We start from the raw sequence: 24,134 nt of genomic DNA, 5'->3' as shown, positions 1-24,134 counted from the left end.
AGAGGAGGGGAGGGGAGGGACCCAGAGAGGAGGGGAGGGACCCAGAGAGAAGAGAGGAGAGGAGGGGGGATGGGGACCCCAGAGAGGAGGGGAGGGGGAGGGACCCAGAGAGAAGGGGTGGGGGAGGGACCCAGAGAGGAGGGGAGGGGGAGGGACCCAGAAGGGAGGGAGAGGACCCAGAGAGGAGGGGGAGGGACCCAGAGAGAGGGGGAGGGACCCAGAGAGGAGGGGAGGGACCCAGAGAGGAGGGGGAGGGACCCAGAGAGGAGGGGGAGGGACCCAGAGAGAAAGAGGAGAGGAGGGGGGATGGGACCCAGAGAGGGAGGGGAGGGGGAGGGACCAGAGAGAAGGGGTGGGGGAGGGCCCAGAGAGGAGGGAGGGGAGGAACCCAGAGAGGAGGGGGAGGGACCCAGAGAGGAGGGGGAGGGACCCAGAGAGAGAGAGGAGAGGAGGGGGGATGGGACCCAGAGAGGAGGGGAGGGGGAGGGACCAGAGAGAAGGGGTGGGGGAGGGACCCAGAGAGGAGGGGAGGGGGAGGGACCCAGAGGGGAGGGAGAGGGACCCAGAGAGGAGGGGGAGGGACCAGAGAGGAGGGGGAGGGACCCAGAGAGGAGGGGGAGGGACCCAGAGAGGAGGGGGAGGGACCCAGAGAGGAATGTTACCAGCTCATTCAGCAAGGAATCAGAGAGAGACCCAGAGAAAAGCTAAAATTGTTCCTTTGTTTAAGACGACAACAGGGATAATTTGGCAAATTACAGGCCAGTGAGCCTTACACCAGTGGTATGGAAATTACTGGACAAGATTCTCAGGAACAGGATTGACTCACATTTGGAAAAAATACAGACTTATTAGTGAGAGGCAGCATGGCTTTGTGCAAGGGCAGTGGTGTCTCACCAAACGTGATTGAGGTTGTTGAGGAAGTGACAGAGATGATTGAAGAGGGCAGGGTGTAGATGTTGTCTATATGGACTTTAGCAAGACCTTTCACAAGGTCCCTCATGGCAGGCTGATACAGAAAGCAAGGGATCGTGGTGAGCTGGTAAGATGGATACAGAACTGGCATTGCCATAGAGTGTGGTGGTGAAGAGTGTTATTCTGACTGGAGATCTGTGATGGTGGTGTCCCACAGGGATCAGTGCTGGACCTCTGTTGTTTGTTACAGATATAAATGATCTGGTGGAGAATGCAGGGGGCCTGATTAGTAAGTTACAAACAACACAAAAGATTGAGGGAGCTGTGGATAATGAGGGGAGGATTGCCAGAGGATACAGCAGGATGTAGACAGACGAGAGGCTTGGGCAGAGAAATGGCAGATGGAGTTGACTCTGTGTAAATGCAAGCTGAGGCATTTTGGAAAGTCTAATGCAGGAGGGAGGTATACAGAAAATGGCAGAACCCTCAGTAACATTAACATACCGAGGGATCTAGGCATACAGGTCGACATTTCCCTGAAAGCACAGGAGAGTGGGAGGGGGAGAGTGGGAGGAGAAAAGAGTAGTGAGAAGAGGGTGAGAGGATGCCGAAGAGGGAGGAATAGAGCAAGTGTGAGAGAATGAATAAAACAGGGAGGTAGAGAGAATCTGAAGAACAGAGATAGAGAGAGAGTGCAAAATAGAGAGGAGCTCACTTCCTGTGCCATGCTCTTCCTCCTCAGGAAAGAGATCCTCCAGTGAATCCTTCGAAGAGTCACCTTCCTTTTCTTCCTGCATTTCAAACAAACCCAGGCAATCAATATCAAATCAAAAGGGAGGGAGGCATGCAGGGAATAAAGCAAGAAGTGTGCTTTGGGAGTGAGGGGTCAGGCATTGGGGGCCAGGTCGATGTTTTTGGGGGTCGGGATGGGAGTTCGGAAGGGCAAAGGGTCAGAGGAATGGGGTCAGGGTGAGTGTTGGGGGAGTTGAAGGGTCGGGTGAGGGGTTTGGGGTGAAGGGTCAGGGATGGGGTTGGGGTGAGATTCTAGTGGGGTGAAGGATCGGGGTTAGGGTTGGGGGGGGAGGGTCAGGAGATGGGGGTTGGGGTTAGTGTTTGGGAATGAAGGGTTGGTGTTTAGGGTTTTAGAGGGGTGAAGGGTCAGGTGGATGGGGTCAGGGTTGAAAGGTCAGGTTAGAATTTGGGGGAAGAGTCAGGGTTACGGTTTGGGGGGGGAAGGATTGGGTTTAGCGATTGGGGGTGAAAGGTCTGGGTTTGGAGGGGGCAAGGGTTGGTGTTAGGGTTTTGGGGGTGTCAGGGTCTGGGTGAGGGTTTGGGGGGTGAAAAGGTGGGAGGACGTGGTCAGGTGAGGGTCTGGGGGGGTGAAAGGTGGGAGGACGTGGTCAGGTGAGGGTTTGGGGGGTGAAAGGAGAAGTGGAGGAAAGCAATCTGGGGACATTCCCCATAAAAAGATAATAAAAACAGAGAAAATAAACCACGAGAGCAAACTAGCGAGGAAGATAAAAAAGTTACAATAAGAGCTTCTTTAATATATTAAAAGAGGGAGTGGTCAAAGTGAACTCAGGCCCCGCAGAAAATGAAACTGGGCAGATGGGTCTGGAGATCGGGTTAGCATGGCAGAGGGACTGAAACTGTACTTTGCACTTTCACCTCATGGAAGAATCTTAGAATATCTCATTAATCCGACAGAAAACAAGAGAAATTAAATGCCATCACCATCACGAGGGATGTAATTTCTGATAAACTAATGGGGGTAAAGGCAGACCTATACCCTGGCACCAAGGCTTGCATCTTTGGATCCTAAAGGAGACAATGGATGTCTTGGTTGTAATTTTCCTAAAGTCCTTCAATTCTGGAGAAGTACCAGAAGGATTGGAAAACCGCAAATGTGACAGCCCTGTTCAAAAAGGGAGGTGGTAAAAAGCAGGTAATATCTATTGTTCGGAGCAGGTGGAGGCAATTGAGGCCTTTGAGCCCACTCTGCCATTTAACATGACCAGGGCTGATCTTATCTTGGCCTGAACCCCACTTCCCTGCCTGCTCCCCTTTATCCTACTTTTCATCAGAAACATATCAATTTGCTCCTTGAATCTGTGGATTGATTCTGTCCCCACTCTGCACTCTGGGGCAGTGAGTCCCACAAACTGACAACCCCCTGGGAGAAGGTGTTTCTGCTCCTCTGTGTTCGAATCTCCCTCCTTTCACTCGACATCTCTGACCTCTTGTTCTAGACTGCCCCACAAGGGGGCAGCATCTGTTCCACGTCCACCTTATCAATTCCCTTTCGTATTTTATACCCCTCAATCGGATCCTTCCTTATTCTCTTGAACCCCAGTGAGTACAAGCCTGGGCTATTCAACTGCTGCTCATAGACCAGCCCTTCCATCCCTGGGATCAACCTGGTGACTCTCCGCTGAACCACCTCCGGTACCACCACATCCTTCCACAAGTAAAGGCACCAAAACTGGACACACTACTCTAGATGTAGTCTCACCAGCACCTCATACAATTGTAAAAACACTTCTTCTTTAATCCCAGCAATCTTGCAATAAATGTGGAGAATCGACCCTTTGGGTATAAGTCCTTCATCAGGAAATTTCTGAAATGTTGATTCTCCTGCTCCTTGGATGCTGCCTGACCTGCTGTGCTTTTCCAGCACCACACTCTCGACTCTGATCTCCAGCATCTGCACTCCTCACTTTCTCATCTTGCAAAAGATGTCAGGATCCCAGTTGCCTTTCTCCTATTACATACTGCACCTGCCTAACCACTTGCTGCGATTCGTGCACAAAGACACCCAGATCCTTCTGCACTGACAGACTCTGAATCGGTTTCCATTTAAATAATCACATGCCCTTTTATTTTTCCAGTCAGTCTCACACTTGGCCAACATTAACCTCCAGCTGCCAGATTCTGCCCCATTCTCCCAGGCTATCTGTAAACCCTTTATCACCTCATCACAGCCTATTTCCAAACTATTTTAGCACCATCTGAAATTTTACTATGTTGCACTCTGTCCCTGCTTGGCAGCTCATTTATGTAGAGTGTAAATTGTTGAGGTTCATGAACTGAACCCTGTGGCACCTACTAGTTACAGTTCACTGTCCAGAGAAGGACCCATTTATCCTGACCCTCTGCTTTCTGTCAGTCAGCCAATCCTCTATCCAAGCAATAGTCTAGGCCTAACCCTCTGGGATCTAACTTTCTGAATCAGTCTTTGTGCGGCACCTCGTCAAATACCTTCTGGAAGTCTAGATATATCACATCCACCAGATCCCCATTATCCACCTTGCCAGTTATATTCTCGAAGAACTCCAATAAGTTTGTCAAGCACAACCTGCCCTTTATGAAACTGAGCTGACATTGGCGAATTGAGCTTTATTTTTCCAAGTGTTCAGTTATCTCCTTCTTGATGATTGATTCCAGCAACTTCCCCATTACAGAGGTCAAACTAACTGGTTAATAGCTTCCCTTTTTGAATAAAGTATCACATTAACGGTTCCAATCCATGAGGACCTTTCCAGAATCCAGGGAACTTTGGAATATCATATCAAATACATCTACTATCTCTGCTGCCACCTCCTTTGATACCCTAGGGTGCAGGCCATCAAGACCCAAGGACATATCTGCCTTTAATCTCATCAGTTTACTAAATATCTTCTCCCTGGTTATAGGAATTTCACCAAGTTCCTCTGTAGCAACTGCAGCTTTTGGAAGAAATTATCTTCCTTTATGAAAAACAGTGACAAAATATTGTTTTGTGATTTTGCCATTGCTGAGCTTTCCCTTTATTACCTCAGATTTCCGTTCTCTAAAGGGCCAAACTTTCACTATTCATTTCCTTGCCGTGTACTTAGAGAAGCTTATTGTGGGAAAATGCTGGAATCAATTATTAAGGAATTAATTGCAGCATATGTGGAAAATCATAATCTAATCAAGCAGAGTCAGTGTGACTTTGGTAAAGGGAAATAGTAAGCCTCAGAGTGGATGGAGGGGAACCAGTAAATGTGTTGCATTTGGACCTGCAGGAAGCTTCCAACAAGGTACCTCACAAAAGGTGAAGTCACTGTGTTAGAGCCTGTGGTGTTAGAGGTTGTGTATTGGTGTGGATAGAGAACTGGCTGATGGGCAGGAAACAGCGAGTGGGGATAAGGGGATCGTTTTCAGGCTGGTGACCTGTCACCAGTGCACTTCCACAGGGATCACTGCTGCACGAAACACAGAAAGCTAGCACCCAGGTACAGCAGGTAATCAGGAAGGGCTAATAGAATGTTGGCCCTGATTTCGAGGGGGTTGGTGTATAAGAGTAGGGGAGCCTTACTGCAACTGTACAGGGAGCTGGGGAGAGAGCACATCTGAAGCACTGTCAGCAGCTGTGTTCCTTATTAAGGAAAGATATCAGTTCATTGGAGGCAGTTCAGAGAAGGTTCACTGGGATGATCCCTGATATATTGTCACAGAATCATACAGTGCAGAAATAAACCCTTCAGCACACCATGTACATGTTGACCAACAAACACAAGTAGCATCATTGTGGGATTGTTATATCAGAGACCCGGGTTCAAATCCTGTCAAGGCAGATGCTGGAATTTGAATTCGATAAAATCTGGAATCAAGAGTCTGATGGTAACCACAAAACCATTGCTGATTGTCAGAAAACCCCATCTCATTCACTCATCTCCTTTGGGAAGGAAAATGCCAGCCTTACCTGGTCTGGACTAAATGTGACTCCAGACTCACAGCAACATGGTTGACTCTTGAAGTCACAGCAACGTACAGCACAGAATCAAACTCTTTGGTCCAACTCATCCATGCCGACCAGATATCCTAACCTAATCTAGTCCCCTTAATTACTCTCTGGTTTGGGCAATAAATAGCAATGCCTACATCCTATGAGTGAATAAAAACTCTATTTTTGAAGAGGCTCCCCTGTTTTTGATGCGCTTTCCTGACATCTGCTTCCTTCTTTTTCTTTATCAGACTCCCAAATTCCCTCTCAAATGCAGGCTTCCTCGCCCCTGTCCTTCACTCTCGAAGGAACACATTGGCTCCAGACTGACGGATTGTCTAATGGGCAAAGGCTAAAATGGCAGCGACTCTACTCCTGGAGTTGAGAAGAATGAGGGATGGTCTTATTGAAATGTATTGAATTCTAAAGGACCTTGACAGGGTAAGGGTGTTGGGTGGGGGGGGCTGGGGTGGGGAGAGGGGTAATCTGGTTTGGAGGGGGGTGAGGGATTTGATGTGGGGGCGGTGAGGACTGGGGAGGGGTGAGGGGTGAGGACTGGGGAGGGGTGAGGGGTGAGGACTGGGGAGGGGGAGAGGGGTGAGGACTGGGGAGGGGGAGGGTGATGACTGGGGAGGGGGAGGGGTGATGACTGGGGAGGGTGAGGGGGGGAGGGTGAGGGGTGAGGACTGGGGAGGGGGAGGGTGAGGGGTGAGGACTGGGGAGGCGGAGGGGGAGGGGTGAGGACTGGGGAGGGGGAGGGGTGAGGACTGGGGAGGGGGAGGGGGAGGGGTGAGGACTGGGGAGGGGTGAGGGGTGAGGACTGGGGAGGGGTGAGGGGTGAGGACTGGGGAGGGGTGAGGGGTGAGGACTGGGGAGGGGTAGGGGAGGGGTGAGGACTGGGGAGGGGGGAGGGGGAGGGGGAGGGGGGAGGGGGGAGGGGGAGGGGGGGGAGGGGGAGGGGGGGTGAGGGGGTGAGGACTGAGGGGGAGCGGGGGAGGAGAGGTTCTGGGGATTAGGGAAGAGGTGAGGCTGGGTGTAGTAGGAACCCTTGCTGGATCCCCAGCCTGAGACTCACAGAGGGAGAGAGGTCATCGTCGTATTTCTTCAGCTGGTTCATGAACTCGAGGTGCCTTTTCTCCTCCTCGAGCTGAGCCACTGTTTGTTCACTTCGCTGGAGTTTCTGCTGGGTATTGGCCAGCTCATCCCTCAGCCACTGGTTCTCCTGGACACAGCCGGCGGACCTGAGCTCGCAGCTTCTGCTTCTCAGACTCCACTGTGTTCAGGTGGGTGCACAGAGCCATCATGACCTGGACAGGAGAGAAAGCAGGCTCTCTCAGCTCGGGACACCTCACCACCCCCTCTCCCCCCCAGTCCCAACCCCTCACCACCCCCTCTCCCCCCCCAGTCCCAAACCCTCACCACCCCGTCCCTCACACCCCCCCCCCAGTCCCAACCCCTCACCACCCCGTCCCGACCCCTCACACCCCCCCCCCCAGTCCCAAACCCTCAGCAACCCCCCCCCCCTCACACCCCCCACCGCCCCTCCCCCTCCCCCTCCCCCCCCCAATCCCCACTTTCCCCCCCGGCCTTCCACTCCCTCCCTTGTCCATTTCTCTCTTTCCCTCCTCTGGCCCCTCCACCTCTCTCCTTCCTCTGTTCCCCTCTCTTGCTTTCCCTCTCTCCATCACAACCTGACTCCCTCCACCATGGCCAAACACGAACAGACCCCCTCCTCTCCAATCCACAGCACCTTCCCCGCACACCCCCTCCCTGGCAAACACTCCTCCTTTGTCTGTCTGCCTGTCTCTCTCTGGGTCTGTCTCTCCTCTCTCTCACACACACACACACACACTCCCCCCTGCCCGAATTCCCCTCCCTGGCCCATCCCTCTCTCACTCCCGGCCCCTCCCCCTCTCACTCCCCTGGGCCCCTCCCCACCTTCTCCTACTCCCTGGGGCCCTCCCTCTCTCACTCCCGGGGCCCCTCCCTCTCTCACTCCCCGGGGCCCCTCCCCCTCTCATTCCCCCGGGGTCCCTCCCCTACCTTCTCCTACTCTCCGGCCACTCCCTCTCTCCCTCCGCGGTTTCCCCTCCCCTCCTTCTCCCTGGTCCCTCCCTCTCACCCTCCGCGGTTTCCCCTCCCCCTCCTTCTCCCCTGGTCCCTCCCTCTCACCCTCCGCGGTTTCCCCTCCCCCTCCTTCTCGCTGGTCCCTCCTCTCTCCCTCCGCGGTTTCCCCTCCCCCTCCTTCTCCCTGGTCCCTCCCTCTCCCCCTCCGCGGTTTCCCCTCTACCTCCCCCACTGGTACCTGAGCCTCTCCGAGCCCCAGCTCGATCATCTCCACGACTTCCTGATGAGGGTTGGATTTCTCATGCACCAGATTGGCTTCCTCATCCTTCTTCAGGCAGCTGATGGTCTCGAGCAGGACTGTGCAGGATGGAGTTATGTTCATTCTTCAGAGCCTCAGGCCCTGCATCACCACCTTCGTGTTGGAAATGATATCCTCCTGACTAAGTTTCTCATCGCGTGGGTAAACCATTGTGGACATGTCCTGGGGACCCTGCAAAAGAAAAGGTACAGCTTACAGAGGAGTATTAGCCTGCCCCCGCAGCAAGAGCCCAGTGACACTGTCACAGAGCAGGGGGACTAACCAGCTCCCACAGTGAGGGCCCAGTGACACTGTCAAGAGCAGGGGGACTAACCAGCTCCCACCAGTGAGGGCCCAGTGACACTGTCACAGAGCAGGGGGACTAACCAGCTCCCACAGTGAGGGCCCAGTGATACTGTCACAGAGCAGGGGGACTAACCAGCTCCCAGTGAGGGCCCAGTGATACTGTCACAGAGCAGGGGGACTAACCAGCTCCCAGAGTGAGGGCCCAGTGATACTGTCACAGAGCAGGGGGACTAACCAGCTCCCACAGTGAGGGCCCAGTGATACTGTGACAGAGCAGGGGGACTAACCAGCTCCCACAGTGAGGGCCCAGTGACACTGTCACAGAGCAGGGGGACTAACCAGCTCCCAGAGTGAGGGCCCAGTGATACTGTCACAGAGCAGGGGAGTAACCAGCTCCCAGTGAGGGCCCAGTGATACTGTGACAGAGCAGGGGGACTAACCAGCTCCCAGAGTGAGGGCCCAGTGATACTGTCACAGAGCAGGGGGACTAACCAACTCCCACAGTGAGGGCCCAGTGACACTGTGACAGAGCAGGGGGACTAACCAGCTCCCAGTGAGGGCCCAGTGACACTGTCACAGAGCAGGGGGACTAACCAGCTCCCACAGTGAGGGCCCAGTGACACTGTTACAGAGCAGGGGGACTAACCAGCTCCCAGTGAGGGCCCAGTGACACTGTTACAGAGCAGGGGGACTAACCAGCTCCCACAGTGAGGGCCCAGTGTTACTGTGACAGAGCAGGGGTACTAACCAGCTCCCACAGTGAGGGCCCAGTGATACTGTGACAGAGCAGGGGGACTAACCAGCTGCCAGTGAGGGCCGAGTGATACTGTGGACAGAGCAGGGGGACTAACCAGCTCCCACAGTGAGGGCCCAGTGACACTGTCACAGAGCAGGGGGACTAACCAGCTCCCACAGTGAGGGCCCAGTGACACTGTCACAGAGCAGGGGACTAACCAGCTCCCACAGTGAGGGCCCAGTGACACTGTCACAGAGCAGGGGGACTAACCAGCTCCCAGTGAGGGCCCAGTGATACTGTCACAGAGCAGGGGACTAACCAGCTCCCACAGTGAGGGCCCAGTGATACTGTCACAGAGCAGGGGGACTAACCAGCTCCCACAGTGAGGGCCCAGTGACACTGTCACAGAGCAGGGGGACTAACCAGCTCCCAGTGAGGGCCCAGTGATACTGTGACAGAGCAGGGGGACTAACCAGCTCCCAGTGAGGGCCCAGTGATACTGTCACAGAGCAGGGGGACTAACCAGCTCCCACAGTGAGGGCCCAGTGACACTGTCACAGAGCAGGGGGACTAACCAGCTCCCAGTGAGGGCCCAGTGATACTGTCACAGAGCAGGGGGACTAACCAGCTCCCACAGTGAGGGCCCAGTGACACTGTGACAGAGCAGGGGGGACTAACCAGCTCCCAGAGTGAGGGCCCAGTGATACTGTCACAGAGCAGGGGGACTAACCAGCTCCCACAGTGAGGGCCCAGTGATACTGTCACAGAGCAGGGGGACTAACCAGCTCCCAGTGAGGGGCCCAGTGATACTGTCACAGAGCAGGGGACTAACCAGCTCCCAGTGAGGGCCCAGTGGACACTGTTACAGAACAGGGGAACTAACAAGAGCCCAGTTTGAGCTGCATGAGAGGCTGGATAGGCCGGGGCTATTTTCCCGTGACTGTTGGAGCCTGAGGTTTATAAAATCATATGGGGAATGGATTAGGTCTTTTTCCCGGTTTCAGTGTCCAAAACTAGAGGGTATAGGTTTAAGCTAAGAGGGGGAAAGATTTAAATAGGACCTAAGGGGTAATGTTTTCACGCAGAGGGTGGTGCATATATGGAATGAGATGCCAGAAGTAGAGGTGGAGACTGGTACAATTACAGCATTTAAAATGCAATCTGGATGGGTACATGAATAGGAAGGCTTCAGGAGGGATATGGACAGAGTGCTGGCAAATGAGACGAGATTATTTAGAATTTATCCCACCAACATTCTTGTTAATCTTTTCCAAACCCTTCAAATTTCAGAACATCCATCCTATAGCACTGAGACCAGAATCGAACGCAGTATTTGAAAAGTGGCCTAACCAATATTATGTACAATCCAATGTAACCGCCCAACTCCTATACTCAATGCACTGACTAATAAAGACAAGCATACCAAACGCCTTCTTCACTATCCTGTTTACCTCTGACTCACTTCCAAGGAACTATGAACCTGCACTCCAAGGTCTCTTTGCTCAGCAACTATCCCCAAGACCTCATCCATTCATCACTACTCCTCAGATGACAGGCCTTCATCCCTGGGATCGTTCTTGTAAACCTCCTCTGGACCCCTTCCAAAGTCCTTCCTTAGATACGGGGACCAAAACTGCTCACAGTATTCCAAATGTGGTCTGACCAGAGCCTTCAACAGCCTCAGCAATACATTGAATTTTAAACTCTCCTGAAATGAAAGCTGACTTTGCTTTTACCTTTCTAAGTGCTGACCGAACCTGCATGTAACCTTAAAAGAATCCTAAATTAAAACTCCCAAGTCACTTAGTGTTTCAGATTTCTGAAAACTTTCTCTGTTTAGAAAATAGTCTATGTCTTTATTCTTCCTACCAAAGTTAAACCTCACACTTGTCTCACATTGTACTCCATCTGTCAATTCTTTACCCACACTCAGCCTGTCCACGTCCTTCTGCAGCTCCCCATTTCCTCAACACTATTTGTCCCTCCACCTTGCTCTGTGTCATTTGTAAACTTAGCAACAAAGCCCTCAGCTCCTTCTTCCAAACTGTTAATGCAGAACATGAATAGTTGTGGTCCCAACATGAATTCTGTGGAACTCCATTGGTCACCAGCTGCCATTTGAAAAAGGTTCCTTTCCCCCCACTTTCTGCCTTCTGCCAGTCGGCCAATCCTCTATCCATTTCAGTACCTTGCCCCTACCTTTTTAACAGCCTCCTGTGTAGTACTTTGTCCAAAGGCCTTCTGGAAATTCAAATAGATCACATCCACTGACTCTCCTTTCTCTAACTTAATCATAATCTCCCCAAAGAATTCTAACAGATTGCTCAGGCATGATCTTCCCTGGGAAAAGCCATGCTGCTCAGCCCTACTTTACACACAGATGTTCATGTACTCGGCAATCTCATTTTAATGGATTCCAAAATCTTATCAACAACCAAGGGCAGGCTATCTGCCGACAGTTTCCTGTCTTCTGTCTCCCTCCCTTCTTACAGTAGCTATTTTCCAATCCTGAATCCGTCCCTGACTCCAGTGATTCCTGAAAGATTACCACCAATGCCTCTATAATCTCCAGAAATATCTTCATCAGGTGTGGTCTGTATGATTTATCCATTTACAGACCTATCAGCTTCTCCCAGCATCACCTCCTCAGTGACGGCCACTACACTCATTCCACCCCTGACTCTCGAAGTTCTGGTACATAGAACATAGAACATTGCAGCGCAGTACAGGCCCCTTCAGCCCTCGATATTGTGCCAACCTGTCATACTGATCTGAAGCCCATCTAACCTACACTATTCCATGTATGTCCATATGCCTGTCCAACGATGACTTAAATGTACTTAAGTTGGCGAATCTACTACCGTTGCAGGCAAAGCATTCCATACCCTTACGACTCTCTGAGTAAAGAAACTACCTCTGACATCATTCTTATACCTATCTCCCCTCATTTTAAAGCTATGTCCCCTTGTGTTTGCCGTCCCCATACTTGGAAAAAGGCTCTCCCTGTCCACCCTATCTAACCCTCTGATTATCTTGAAGGTTGAGAGGTGATTATTAAGTCACCTCTCAACCTTCTTCTCTCTAACGAGAACAGCCTCAAGGCCTTTCTTCCGAACCAGGCAACATCCTAGTAAATCTCCTTTGCACCCTTTCCAAAGCTTCCACAGCCTTCTTATAATGCGGTGACCAGAACTGTTTACAATACTCCAAGTGCAGCCGCACCAGAGTTTTGTACCGCTGTAGCATAACCTCCTGGTTCCGGAGCTCAATCCCTCTATTAATAAAGGCCAAAACACTGGTATGCTGCTAGTGTCTTCCATCAGGAAAACTAATGCAAAGTCCCAGCTCAGTTACTCTGCCATTTCTTTGTTCCCCATTACTATTTCTCCAGCCTCATTTTCCAGCAGTCTAATGTCCACTCTTCCCCCTCTCTAACCTTTCAGATACCTAAAACAAAAAACTTTTGTCATCTTCTTTTATATGACTAGCTGACTTACTCTCAGAGTCAAAGCACGGAAACAGACCCTTCAGTCCAACCAGTCCTTGTCAATCATAATCCCAAACTCAACTAGTCCCAGGATTTCATCATCTCCTCTCTTACCACTTGTTCAGTTGTCCTCGGAGAAGGTTCAGAATATTCTCAATGGGGAGGGGGACCAGCAGGTGGTCATGTACACATTGGAATCAACGGCACTGGAAGAGAAAAGGGTGGGATTTTGAGGAGAGAATATAGAAAGCTATGCAGGAATTTACAACAAAGGTCCTCGAGGGTCATAATATCTGAATAACCTTAGTGTCATGAGCTACTAAGGGTAGGAATAGGAGCATAGAGCAGATGAATGCACGACTCAGGAGCTGGTGCAGGGGAGAAGGATTCACATTTTTGGTTTATTGAAATCTGTTCTGGGGTAGAAGTGACCTGGATAAGTAGGACAGATTGCACTTGAATTGTAAGGGGACTATACAGTGGCAGGGAGATTTGCTACAGTTGCTTGAGAAGATTTAAACCAGGAAAAAAAAAAGCAGGTGGGTTTGGGACCCAGGGAAATGGTGAGGAAAGAGATTAGTCTGAGACTTGTACAGTTGGGAAAAGGAGCAAGTCAAACAGTCAGGAACAAAGCAGTGAACAATAAATTAAACTGCATTTATTGCAATGTAAGAGGCCTGACAGGGAAAGCAGATGACCCCAGGGCAATGGTTAGGAACATGGGACTAGGATACCATGGCGATTACAGAGGCGTGGCTCAAGGATGGACAGGACTGGCAGCTTAATGTTTCAGGCTGTAGATGCTATAGGTAGGATAGAAAGGGGGCAAGAGAGGAGGGGGAGTGGCATTTTTGATTAGGGATAACATTATGACTGTACTTAGGGATGATCTTCCTGGAAATACATCCAAGGAAATTAATTGGGTGGAAGTGAGAAATAAGAAAGAGATGATCACCTTATTGAAATTGTACTATACCCAATAGCCAGCAGGAAACTGAGAAACAAATTTGTAAGATTTGTAAGAATAATAGGGTTGTTATATTCGGTGATTTTAACTTTCCAAACAGAATGGGATTGCCATAGTGTTAAGGGTTTAGATGGAAAGGAATTTGTTAAGTGTACAGGAAGGTGCGTGATTCAGTATGTTGTTGAACCTACTAGAGAAGGTGAAAAACCTGACCTACTCTTGGGAAATAAGGCAGGGCAGGTGACTGAGGTGTCTGTGGGGGAGCACTTTGGGGCCAGTGACCATAATTCTATTCATTTTAAAATAATGATGGAAAAGGATAGACCAGATCTAACAGTTGAAGTTCTAAACTGGAGGAAGGTTAATTTTGATGATATTAGGCAAGAACTTTCAAAAGTTTACTGGAGGCAGTTGTTTGCAGGTAAAGGGACGGCTGGAAAATGGGAAGCCTTCAGAAATGAGATGATGAGAGTCCAGAAAAAGCATATTCCTGTTCGGGTGAAAGGAAAGGCTGGTAGGTGCAAGGGCTGCTGAATTATAGAGAAATCGAAGGTTTGGTCAAGAAAAAGGAGGAAGCATTTGTCAGGTATAGACAGCAGAGATCAAGTGAATCCCCAGAAAAATATGAAGGCAGTAGGAGTATACTTCGAGACAGAGTAATACAGCATGGAAACAGGCCCCTTGGCCCAAACTGTCCACATTTGGTCCATATTCTTTCACAGCCTTCCCAACCATATATCTATCCAAATGTTTTTAAAATGTTGCTATTGTATTTGCCTCAACCACTTTCTCGGACAGCCTATTCCACACACGCACCATTCTCTGTGTGAAGAAGGTGCCCCTCAGGTCAGTTTTAATCTTTCTCCTTTCATCTTAAACCTATGCCCCCTAGTTTTCAACTCCCCACTTAAAAGGGAAATCAGGAGGACAAAATGGGGACATTTGATAGCACTGGATTCTCCCTAACCCTATTTGCCAAAGGGACTTCATAATACATTAAGGACAATGGAAAATGAGGGGGACTTCGGGCCCCTCAAAGATCAGCAAGGCTGCCTATGTGTGAGACTGCAGCAAATGGGGGAGAGATTAAACCAGTATTTTGTATCAGTGTTTACTGTGGAGAAGGTCATGGAAGATATAGGGAAATAGATAGTGACATCTTGAAAAATGTCCAGATTACAGAGGAGGAACTGCTGGATGTCTTGAAATGCAAAAAAGTGGAAAAATCCCCAAGACCTGATCAGGTGTACCTGAGAATTCTGTGGGAAGCTAGAGAAGTGATTGCTGGGCCTCTTGCTGAGATATTTGTATCATCGATAGTCACAGGTGAGGTGCTGAAAGACTGAAGGTTGGCAAATATAATGCCACTATTTAAGAAGGGTGGGAAGGACAAGCCAGAGAACTGTAGACCAGTGAGCCTGTCATTGGTGGTGGGCAAGTTGTTGGAGGGAATCCTGAGGGACAGGATATACATGTATTTGGAAAGGCAAGGACTGATTAGGCACAGTCAACATGGTTTTGTGCGTGGGAAATCAGGTCTCACAAACTTTACTGATTAATGAGGGCAGAGTGGTGGACGTGATCTATATGAACTTCAGAAAGGTGTTTGACAATGCGGAGGTTCCTCATGGTAGACTGGTTAGCAAGGTTAGGTCACAGAGGCATAGAGATGTATAGCACGGAAATAGACCCTTCTGTCCAACTCGTCCATGCTGACCAGATATCCCAACCCAATCTAGTCCCACCTGCCAGCACCCGGCCCATATCCCTCCAAACCCTTCCTATTCATATATCCATCCAGATGCCTTTTAAATGTTGCAATTGTACCAGCCTCCACCACTTCCTCTGGCAGCTCATTCCAGACACGTACCACCCTGAGTGACAAGGTTGCCCCTTAGGTCTCTTTTATATCTTTCCCCTCTCACCATAAACCTGTGCCCTCTAGTTATGGACTCTCTCCGCCCCAGGGAAATGACTTTGTCTATTATCCTATTCATGCCCTGCATGATTTTATAAACCTCTATAAGGTTCCGAACGCTCCAGGGAAAACAGCCCCAGCCTGTTCAGCCTCTCCCTGTAGCTCAAATCCTCCAACCCTGGCAACATCCTTGTAAATCTTTTGTGAACCCTTTCAAGTTTCACAACATCTTTCCGATAGGAAGGAGACCAGAATTGCACGCAATATTCCAACAGTGGCCTAACCAATGTCCTGTACAGCCACAACATGACCTCCCAACTCCTGTACTCAATACTCTGACCAATAAAGGAAAGCATATCAAACACCTTCTTCACTATCCTATCTACCTGTGACTCCACTTTCAAGGAGCTATGAACCTGCACTCCAAGGTCTCTTTGTTCAGCAACACTCCCTAGGACCTTACCATTAAGTGCATAAGTCCTGCTAAGATTTGCTTTTCCAAAATGCACATTTATCTGAATTAAACTCCATCTGTCACTTCTCAGCCCATTGGCCCATCTGGTCCAGATCCTGTTGTAATCCGAGGTAACCCTCTTCGCTGTCCACTACACCTCCAATTTTGGTGTCATCTGCAAACTTACTAACTGTACCTCTTATGCTCACATCCAAATCATTTATATAAATGATGAAAACACTGAGAGAACTAGCCATTTGGATACAGAACTGACTTGAAGGTAGAAGAAAAAGGGTGGTGGTATAGAGTTGTTTTTCAGACTGGAGGCCTGTGACCAGTGGAGTGCCACAAGGATCGGTGCTGGGTCCATTGCTTTTTGTCATTTATATATGATTGGGATGTGAACATAGGAGGTAAGGTTAGTAAGTTTACAGATGACACCAAAATTGAGGTGTAGTGGACAGTGAAGGAGGTTACCTCAGAGTACAACAGGATCTTGAATAAGATGGGCCAATGGTCCAAGGGGTGGTAGATGGAGTTTCATTTAGATAAACGTGAGGTCTGCATTTTGGAAAGACAAATCAGGGCAGGACTTATACACTTAATGGTAAGGTCCTGAGGAGTGTTGCTGAACAAAGAGACCTTAGACTGCAGGTTCAAAGCTTTTTGAACGTGGAGTCACAGATAAGCAGGGTGATGAAGGCGGCGTTTGGAATGCTTGCCTTTACTTGTCTTGTACAATTTTAACATGACTTGCCAGCTCTTATACTCAATACCCCGTCCAGTGAAGGAAAGCATACCATATGCCTTTGTGACCACTCTATCCACCTGTGCAGCAACCTTCAGGGTACAATGGACCTGCACTCCCAGATCTCTCTGCCCATCAACTTTTCCCAAGGCTCTTCCGTTCATTGTATAATTCGCTTTAGAATTAGTTTTGCCTAAATGCATCACCTCACATTTGTGTGGATTGGAAACCATCTGCCACTTTTCCGCCCAACTCTCCAGTCTATCTATAGATTAGATTAGATTAGATTAGATTAGATTACTTACAGTGTGGAAACAGGCCCTTCGGCCCAACAAGTCCACACCGCCCCGCCGAAGCGTAACCCACCCATACCCCTACATCTACATCTACGTCTACCTCTTACCTAACGCTATGGGCGATTTAGCATGGCCAATTCACCTGACCTGCACATCTTTGGACTGTGGGAGGAAACCGGAGCACCCGGAGGAAACCCACGCGGACACGGGGAGAACGTGCAAACTCCACACAGTCAGTCGCCTGAGGCGGGAATTGAACCCGGGTCTCTGGCGCTGTGAGGCAGCAGTGCTAACCACTGTGCCACCGTGCCGCCCAATAGGCTGGGATGTTTTGCCTGGAACATCGGAGGCTGAGGGGTGACCTTATTGAGGTTTATAAAGTCATGAGGAGCATGGATAGGGTAAATAGACCAGGCTTTTGCCTTGTGTGGGGGAGTCCAGAACTAGAGATCATAGGTTTAAGGTGAGAGGGGAAAGATTTGAAAGGAACCTGAGGGAAAACGTTTTCACACAGAGGGTGGTGAGTGTATGGAATGAGCTGTTAGAGGAAGTGGTGGAGGCTGGTACAATTACAACATTTGAAAAGCATCTAGATGTGTATATGAATGGGAAGGGTTTGGAGGGATATGGCTAAATGCTGGCAAATGGGACTAGATTTGTCTCGGATATCTGACCATCATGGCCGAGTTGGACCGAAGGGTATATTTCTGTGCTGTATATCTCCATGACTCTGTCAGTTTCGAAGGCTTCCCAATTGCCTGACTTCCCACTAACACACACCCCCATTGTATGCTTTCTCATTTGCTTTCATACTGTCCCTGACTCCCCTTGTTAGCCATGATTGCCACATCCTCCCCTTAGTGTGTTACTTCTTCCTTGGGATGGATTTCTGCTGTGCCTCCCAAATTACCCCCAAAAACTCTTGCCACTGCTGCTCCACCATCATCCCCTCTGCTCGGCTCCCCTTCCAATCAACTCTGGCCAGCTCCTCCCTCATGTCTTTGGAGTTCCGTTTACCCAATGGTAATCCCATTACGGCTGATTCCAGTTTCTCCCTCTCAAAGCGAAGGATGAATTCCATCACATTCGGGTCATGGTCCTGTAGTTTAAGCTCCCTAATCAAGTCTGCCTCCTAACACATCGTTAAATCCAGCACTGCCTGTTCCTTCCTGGGCTCTACCACAAGCTGCTCCAAAAATACCATCTTGCAGACAACTGCACCAAGTTCCATTCTTGTGATCCGCTACCAACCTGATTTTCCCAGTGCTGCTGCATATTGAAGTCCCCTGTGATTATTGTAATAGTGCCTTTATTATATGATCTATTGCCTGATTTGTTTTCTTCCCCACTTCCTGACTATTGCCTGTACAGAACTCCCATCAGGGTCATTTTCCCTTTCCTACCCAAACAGAATCTACACCTTCCGTCTCTATATCACTTCTTGCTATCGATTTAATTTCATTTCTTACTTACAAGGCAACCCCCGCCCATTTACCTGTCCTTTCGATTCAATGTGTATCCTTTTATACTTCGTTCCCAGCCCTGAGCCCCTTGCAGCCACATCTCTGTGATACCTACTACATCGTACTTATCAATGTCAATCTGCACTACAAGCTCATTTCCCTTGTTTCATGTACACATGTATTTAAGTCCAACAGCCTCAGTCCTGTGTCGACGACATCCTTTCTCATAGCTATCCCCTTATCTGCTGTGCCTGGAGTTAGATTCCTGATCATCTCCACTTGCTCTGTCCTATGACTTGTTCTGGAAACTTTAAATGCTGCTGAGCTCTCCCTGAATGGAGAGAACTCAGAGTTAATATTTTGGGTCCAGTGACCCTCGTCAGAACCTGCCTGCTACCTAAAGCCCAGATTCACCCGGAATCGGGTCCCAGCATGATGCCTCATAAAAAGGTTTGGAGGTGGGAAAGGAAACCATGTAAATACCCAGGGTACTGAGGACTGCACTGGGACAGTGACTGGGACAGTGACTGGGAACTGCCCCAGGACAGTGAGGACTGCACTGGGACAGTGACTGGGAACTGCCCCGGGACAGTGAGGACTGCACTGGGACAGTGACTGGGAATTGCCCCGGGACAGTGAGGACTGCACTGGGAATTGCCCCGGGACAGTGACTGGGAATCACCCCGGGACAGTGAGGACTGCACTGGGACAGTGACTGGGAATTGCCCCAGGACAGTGAGGACTACACTGGGACAGTGACTGGGAACCGCCCCAGGACAGTGACTGGGAATCACCCCGGGACAGTGAGGACTGCACTGGGACAGTGACTGGGAACTGCCCCGGGACAGTGACTGGGAATCACCCCGGGACAGTGACTGGGAATCACCCCGGGACAGTGACTGGGAATCACCCCGGGACAGTGACTGGGAATCACCCCGGGACAGTGACTGGGAATCACCCCGGGACAGTGACTGGGAATCACCCCGGGACAGTGAGGACTGCACTGGGACAGTGACTGGGAACTGCCCCGGGACAGTGACTGGGAATCACCCCGGGACAGTGAGGACTGCACTGGGACAGTGACTGGGAATTGCCCCGGGACAGTGACTGGGAATCACCCCGGGACAGTGAGGACTGCACTGGGACAGTGACTGGGAACCGCCCCAGGACAGTGACTGGGAATCACCCCGGGACAGTGAGGACTGCACTGGGACAGTGACTGGGAATCGCCCCGGGACAGCAAGGACTGCACTGGGACAGTGTCTGGGAATCGCTCCGGGACAGTGAGGACAGCACTGGGACAGTGACTGGGAATTGCCCCAGGACAGTGAGGACTGCACTGGGACAGTGACTGGGAATCACCCCGGGACAGTGAGGACTGCACTGGGACAGTGTCTGGGAATCGCCCCGGGACAGTGAGGACAGCATTGGGACAGTGACTGGGAATTGCCCCAGGACAGTGAGGACTGCACTGGGACAGTGTCTGGGAACCGCCCCGGGACAGTGACTGGGAATCACCCCGGGACAGCAAGGACTGCACTGGGACAGTGTCTGGGAATCACCCCGGGACAGTGAGGACTGCACTGGGACAGTGTCTGGGAATCGCCCCGGGACAGTGACTGGGAACTGCCCTGGGACAGCAAGGATTGCACTGGGACAGTGAGGACTGCACTGGGACAGTGACTGGGAACCGCCCCGGGACAGTGAGGACTGCACTGGGAATCGCCCCGGGACAGCGAGGACTGCACTGGGACAGTGTCTGGGAATCACCCCGGGACAGTGAGGACTGCCCCGGGACAGTGACTGGGAACTGCCCCGGGACAGCAAGGACTGCACTGGGACAGTGACTGGGAATCGCCCCGGGACAGTGAGGACTGCACTGGGACAGTGACTGGGAACCGCCCCGGGACAGTGAGGACTGCACTGGGAATCGCCCCGGGACAGCGAGGACTGCACTGGGACAGTGACTGGGAATCACCCCAGGACAGTGAGGACTGCACTGGGACAGTGACTGGGAACCGCCCCGGGACAGTGAGGACTGCACTGGGAATCGCCCCGGGACAGCGAGGACTGCACTGGGACAGTGACCGGGAACCGCCCCGGGACAGTGAGGACTGCACTGGGACAGTGACTGGGAACCGCCCCGGGACAGTGAGGACTGCACTGGGAATCGCCCCGGGACAGCGAGGACTGCACTGGGACAGTGACCGGGAATCGCCCTGGGACAGTGAGGACTGCACTGGGAATCGCCCCGGGACAGCGAGGACTGCACTGGGACAGTGACTGGGAACCGCCCTGGGAGAGTGAGGATAGCACTGGGACAGTGACCGGAAATTGCCCCGGGACAGTGAGGACAGCACTGGGACAGTGACCGGGAATCACCCCGGGACAGTGAGGACTGCACTGGGACAGTGACTGGGAACTGCCCTGGGACAGTGAGGACTGCACTGGGACAGTGACTGGGAACCGCCTCGGGACAGTGAGGACTGCACTGGTACAGTGACCGGGAATCGCCCCGGGACAGTGAGGACTGCACTGGGACAGTGACCGGGAATCGCCCCGGGACAGTGAGGACAGCACTGGGACAGTGACCGGGAATCGCCCCGGGACAGTGAGGACAGCACTGGGACAGTGACTGGGAATCGCCCCAGGACAGTGAGGACTGCACTGGGAATCGCCCTGGGACAGCGAGGACTGCACTGGGACAGAGTCTGGGAATTGCCCCAGGACAGTGAGGACTGCACTGGGACAGTGACCGTGAACTGCCCTGGGACAGTGAGGACTGCACTGGGAATCGCCCCGGGACAGCGAGGACTGCACTGGGACAGTGACTGAGAATCGCCCCGGGACAGTGAGGTCTGCACTGGGTCAGTGACAGGGAACTGCCCCAGGACAGTGAGGACTGCACTGGGAGAGTGACTGGGAACTGCCCTGTGACAGTGTCTGGGAACCGGTCTGGGACAGTGAGGACAGCACTGGGAACCGTCCCGGGACAGTGAGGAGTGCACTGGGACAGTGACTGGGAACGGCCCCAGGACAGTGAGGAGTACACTGGGACAGTGACTGGGAACTGCCCCGAGACAGTGTCTGGGAACCGTCCCGGGACAGTGAGGACACCACTGGGACAGTGACCATGAACTGCCCCGGGACAGTGAGGACTGCACTGGGAACTGCCCCGGGACAGTGAGGACTGCTCTGGGACAGTGAGGACTGCTCTGGGACAGTGACAGGGAACCGCCCCGGGACAGAGACTGGGAACCGCCCTGGGACAGTGAGGACTGCACAGGGACAGTGACAGGGATCTGCTTTGGGACAGTGAGGACAGCACGGGGACAGTGACTGGGAACCGCCCCGGGACAGAGAGGACTGCACTGGGAACCGCCCGGGACAGTGAGGACTGCACTGGAACAGTGACTGGGATCTACACTGGGACAGTGACTGGGAACCGCCCCGGGACAGTGAGGACCTCTATAAGGTTCCGAACACTCCAGGGAAAACAGCCCCAGCCTGTCCAGCCTCTCCCTGTAGCTCAGATCCTCCAACCCTGGCAACATCCTTGTAAATCTTTTCTGAACCCTTTCAAGTTTCACAACATCTTTCTGATAGGAAGGAGACCAGAATTGCATGCAATATTCCAACAGTGGCCTAACCAATATCCTGTACAGCCGCAACATGACCTCCCAACTCCTGTACTCAATTCTCTGACCAATAAAGGAAAGCATACCAAACACCTTCTTCACTATCCTATCTACCTGCGACTCCACTTTCAAGGAGCTATGAACCTGCACTCCAAGGTCTCTTTGTTCAGCGACACTCCCTAGGACCTTACCATTAAGTGTATAAGTCCTGCGAAGATTTGCTTTCCCAAAATACAGCACCTCGCATTTATCTAAATTAAACTCCATCAGTCACTTCTCAGCCCATTGGCCCATCTGGTCCAGATCCTGTTGTAATCTGAGGTAACCCACTTCGCTGTCCACTACACCTCCAATTTTGGTGTCATCTGCAAACTTACTAACTGTACCTCTTATGCGCGCATCAAAATCATTGATATAAATGACAAAAAGTCGAGGACCCAGCACTGAAACTGGATTTTCCGGTTCGCAAGTTCCAGCTCACACAGGCACTGTCATGAGAACATTCCTGAGCAGGGTGGAGGTACATGAGTAAACACAGAGTTTCAGTGTCAACGTCACACTCAGCTGCTCCAACTGAGTCACTCAGCATGGGCAGGGATCAGGGAGAACTTTACACACACAGCTTCATCAACAGGGAGGGGATACATTCTGGAACGTCTGATTCTAGATTGAACTACAAACGGAAGAGCCTTGGGAAAAGTTGATGAGCAGAGAGATAGAACAGAGAACATTACAGCGCAGTACAGGCCCTTCGGCCCTCTATATTGCGCCGACCTGTCACACCAATCTGAATTCTGGATTAGTGATGCTGGAAGAGCACAGCAGTTCAGGCAGCATCCAAGTAGCTTCGAAAGCGATGTTTCGGGCAAAAGCCCTTCATCAGGAATAAAGGCAGTGAGCCTGAAGCGTGGAGAGATAAGCCAATCTGAAGCCCATCCCACCTACACTATTCCATGTATGTCCATATGCCTGTCCAATGACGACTTAAATGTACTTAAAGTTGGCAAATCTACGACCGTTGCAGGCAAAGCATTCCATACCCTTACTACTCTCTGAGTAAAGAAACTACCTCTGACATCTGTCTAAAACCTATCTCCCCTCATTTTAAAGCGATGTCCCCTCGTGTTTGCCGTCCCCATACTTGGAAAAAGGCTCTCCCTGTCCACCCTATCTAACCCTCTGATTTTCTTATATGTCTCTATTAAGTCACCTCTCAACCTACGTCTCTCTAACGAAAACAGCCTCAAGGCCCTCAGCCTTTCTTCGTAAGACCTTCCCTCCATACCAGGCAACATCCTAGTAAATCTCCTCTGCACCCTTTCCAAAGCTTCAACATCCTTCTTATAATGCGGTGACCAGAACTGTACACAATGCTCCAAGGGTGGCCGTACCAGAGCTTTCTACAGCTGCAGCATGACCTCATGGTTCCGGAACTCAATCCCTCTATTAATAAAGGCCAAAACACTCTATGCCTTCTTAACAACTGAACTGGTCCTCACCCTTAACAATTTCTCCTTTGAATCCTCCCACTTCCTCCAGACCAAAGGCGTAGCCATGGGCACACGTATGGGCCCCAGCTATGCCTGTCTCTTTGTTGGATACGTAGAACAGTTGATCTTCCGTAATTACACCGGCACCACTCCCCACCTCTTCCTCCGCTACATTGATGACTGCATTGGCGCCACCTCGTGCTCCCGCGAGGAGGTTGAGCAATTCATCAACTTCACCAACACATTCCACCCTGACCTTAAATTTACCTGGACCATCTCCGACACCTCCCTCCCCTTCCTGGACCTCTCCATCTCCATTAATGACGACCGACTTGACACTGACATTTTTTACAAACCCACCGACTCCCAGAGCTACCTGGATTACACCTCTTCCCACCTTACCTCTTGCAAAAATGCCATCCCATATTCCCAATTCCTCTGCCTCCGCCGTATCTGCTCCCAGGAGGACCAGTTCCACCACAGAACACACCAGATGGCCTCCTTCTTTAGAGACCACAATATCCCCTCTCACGTGGTGAAAGATGCCCTCAAACACATCTCATCCACATCCCGCACCTCCGCCCTCAGACCCCACTCCTCCAACCGT

At 51.2% G+C, this 24,134-nt stretch overlaps 1 pseudogene; it reads right to left on the bottom strand.

Moving 5' to 3' along the window:
- LOC140453862 (MAM domain-containing glycosylphosphatidylinositol anchor protein 1-like) overlaps positions 1 to 24,134 on the bottom strand; it is a 90,741-nt pseudogene that overhangs the window by 27,179 nt on the left and 39,428 nt on the right.

Source organism: Chiloscyllium punctatum, chromosome 3, assembly GCF_047496795.1.
Source record: "Chiloscyllium punctatum isolate Juve2018m chromosome 3, sChiPun1.3, whole genome shotgun sequence".
Taxonomy (NCBI): domain Eukaryota; kingdom Metazoa; phylum Chordata; class Chondrichthyes; order Orectolobiformes; family Hemiscylliidae; genus Chiloscyllium; species Chiloscyllium punctatum.
This window is presented reverse-complemented; position numbering and strand designations above follow the sequence as displayed.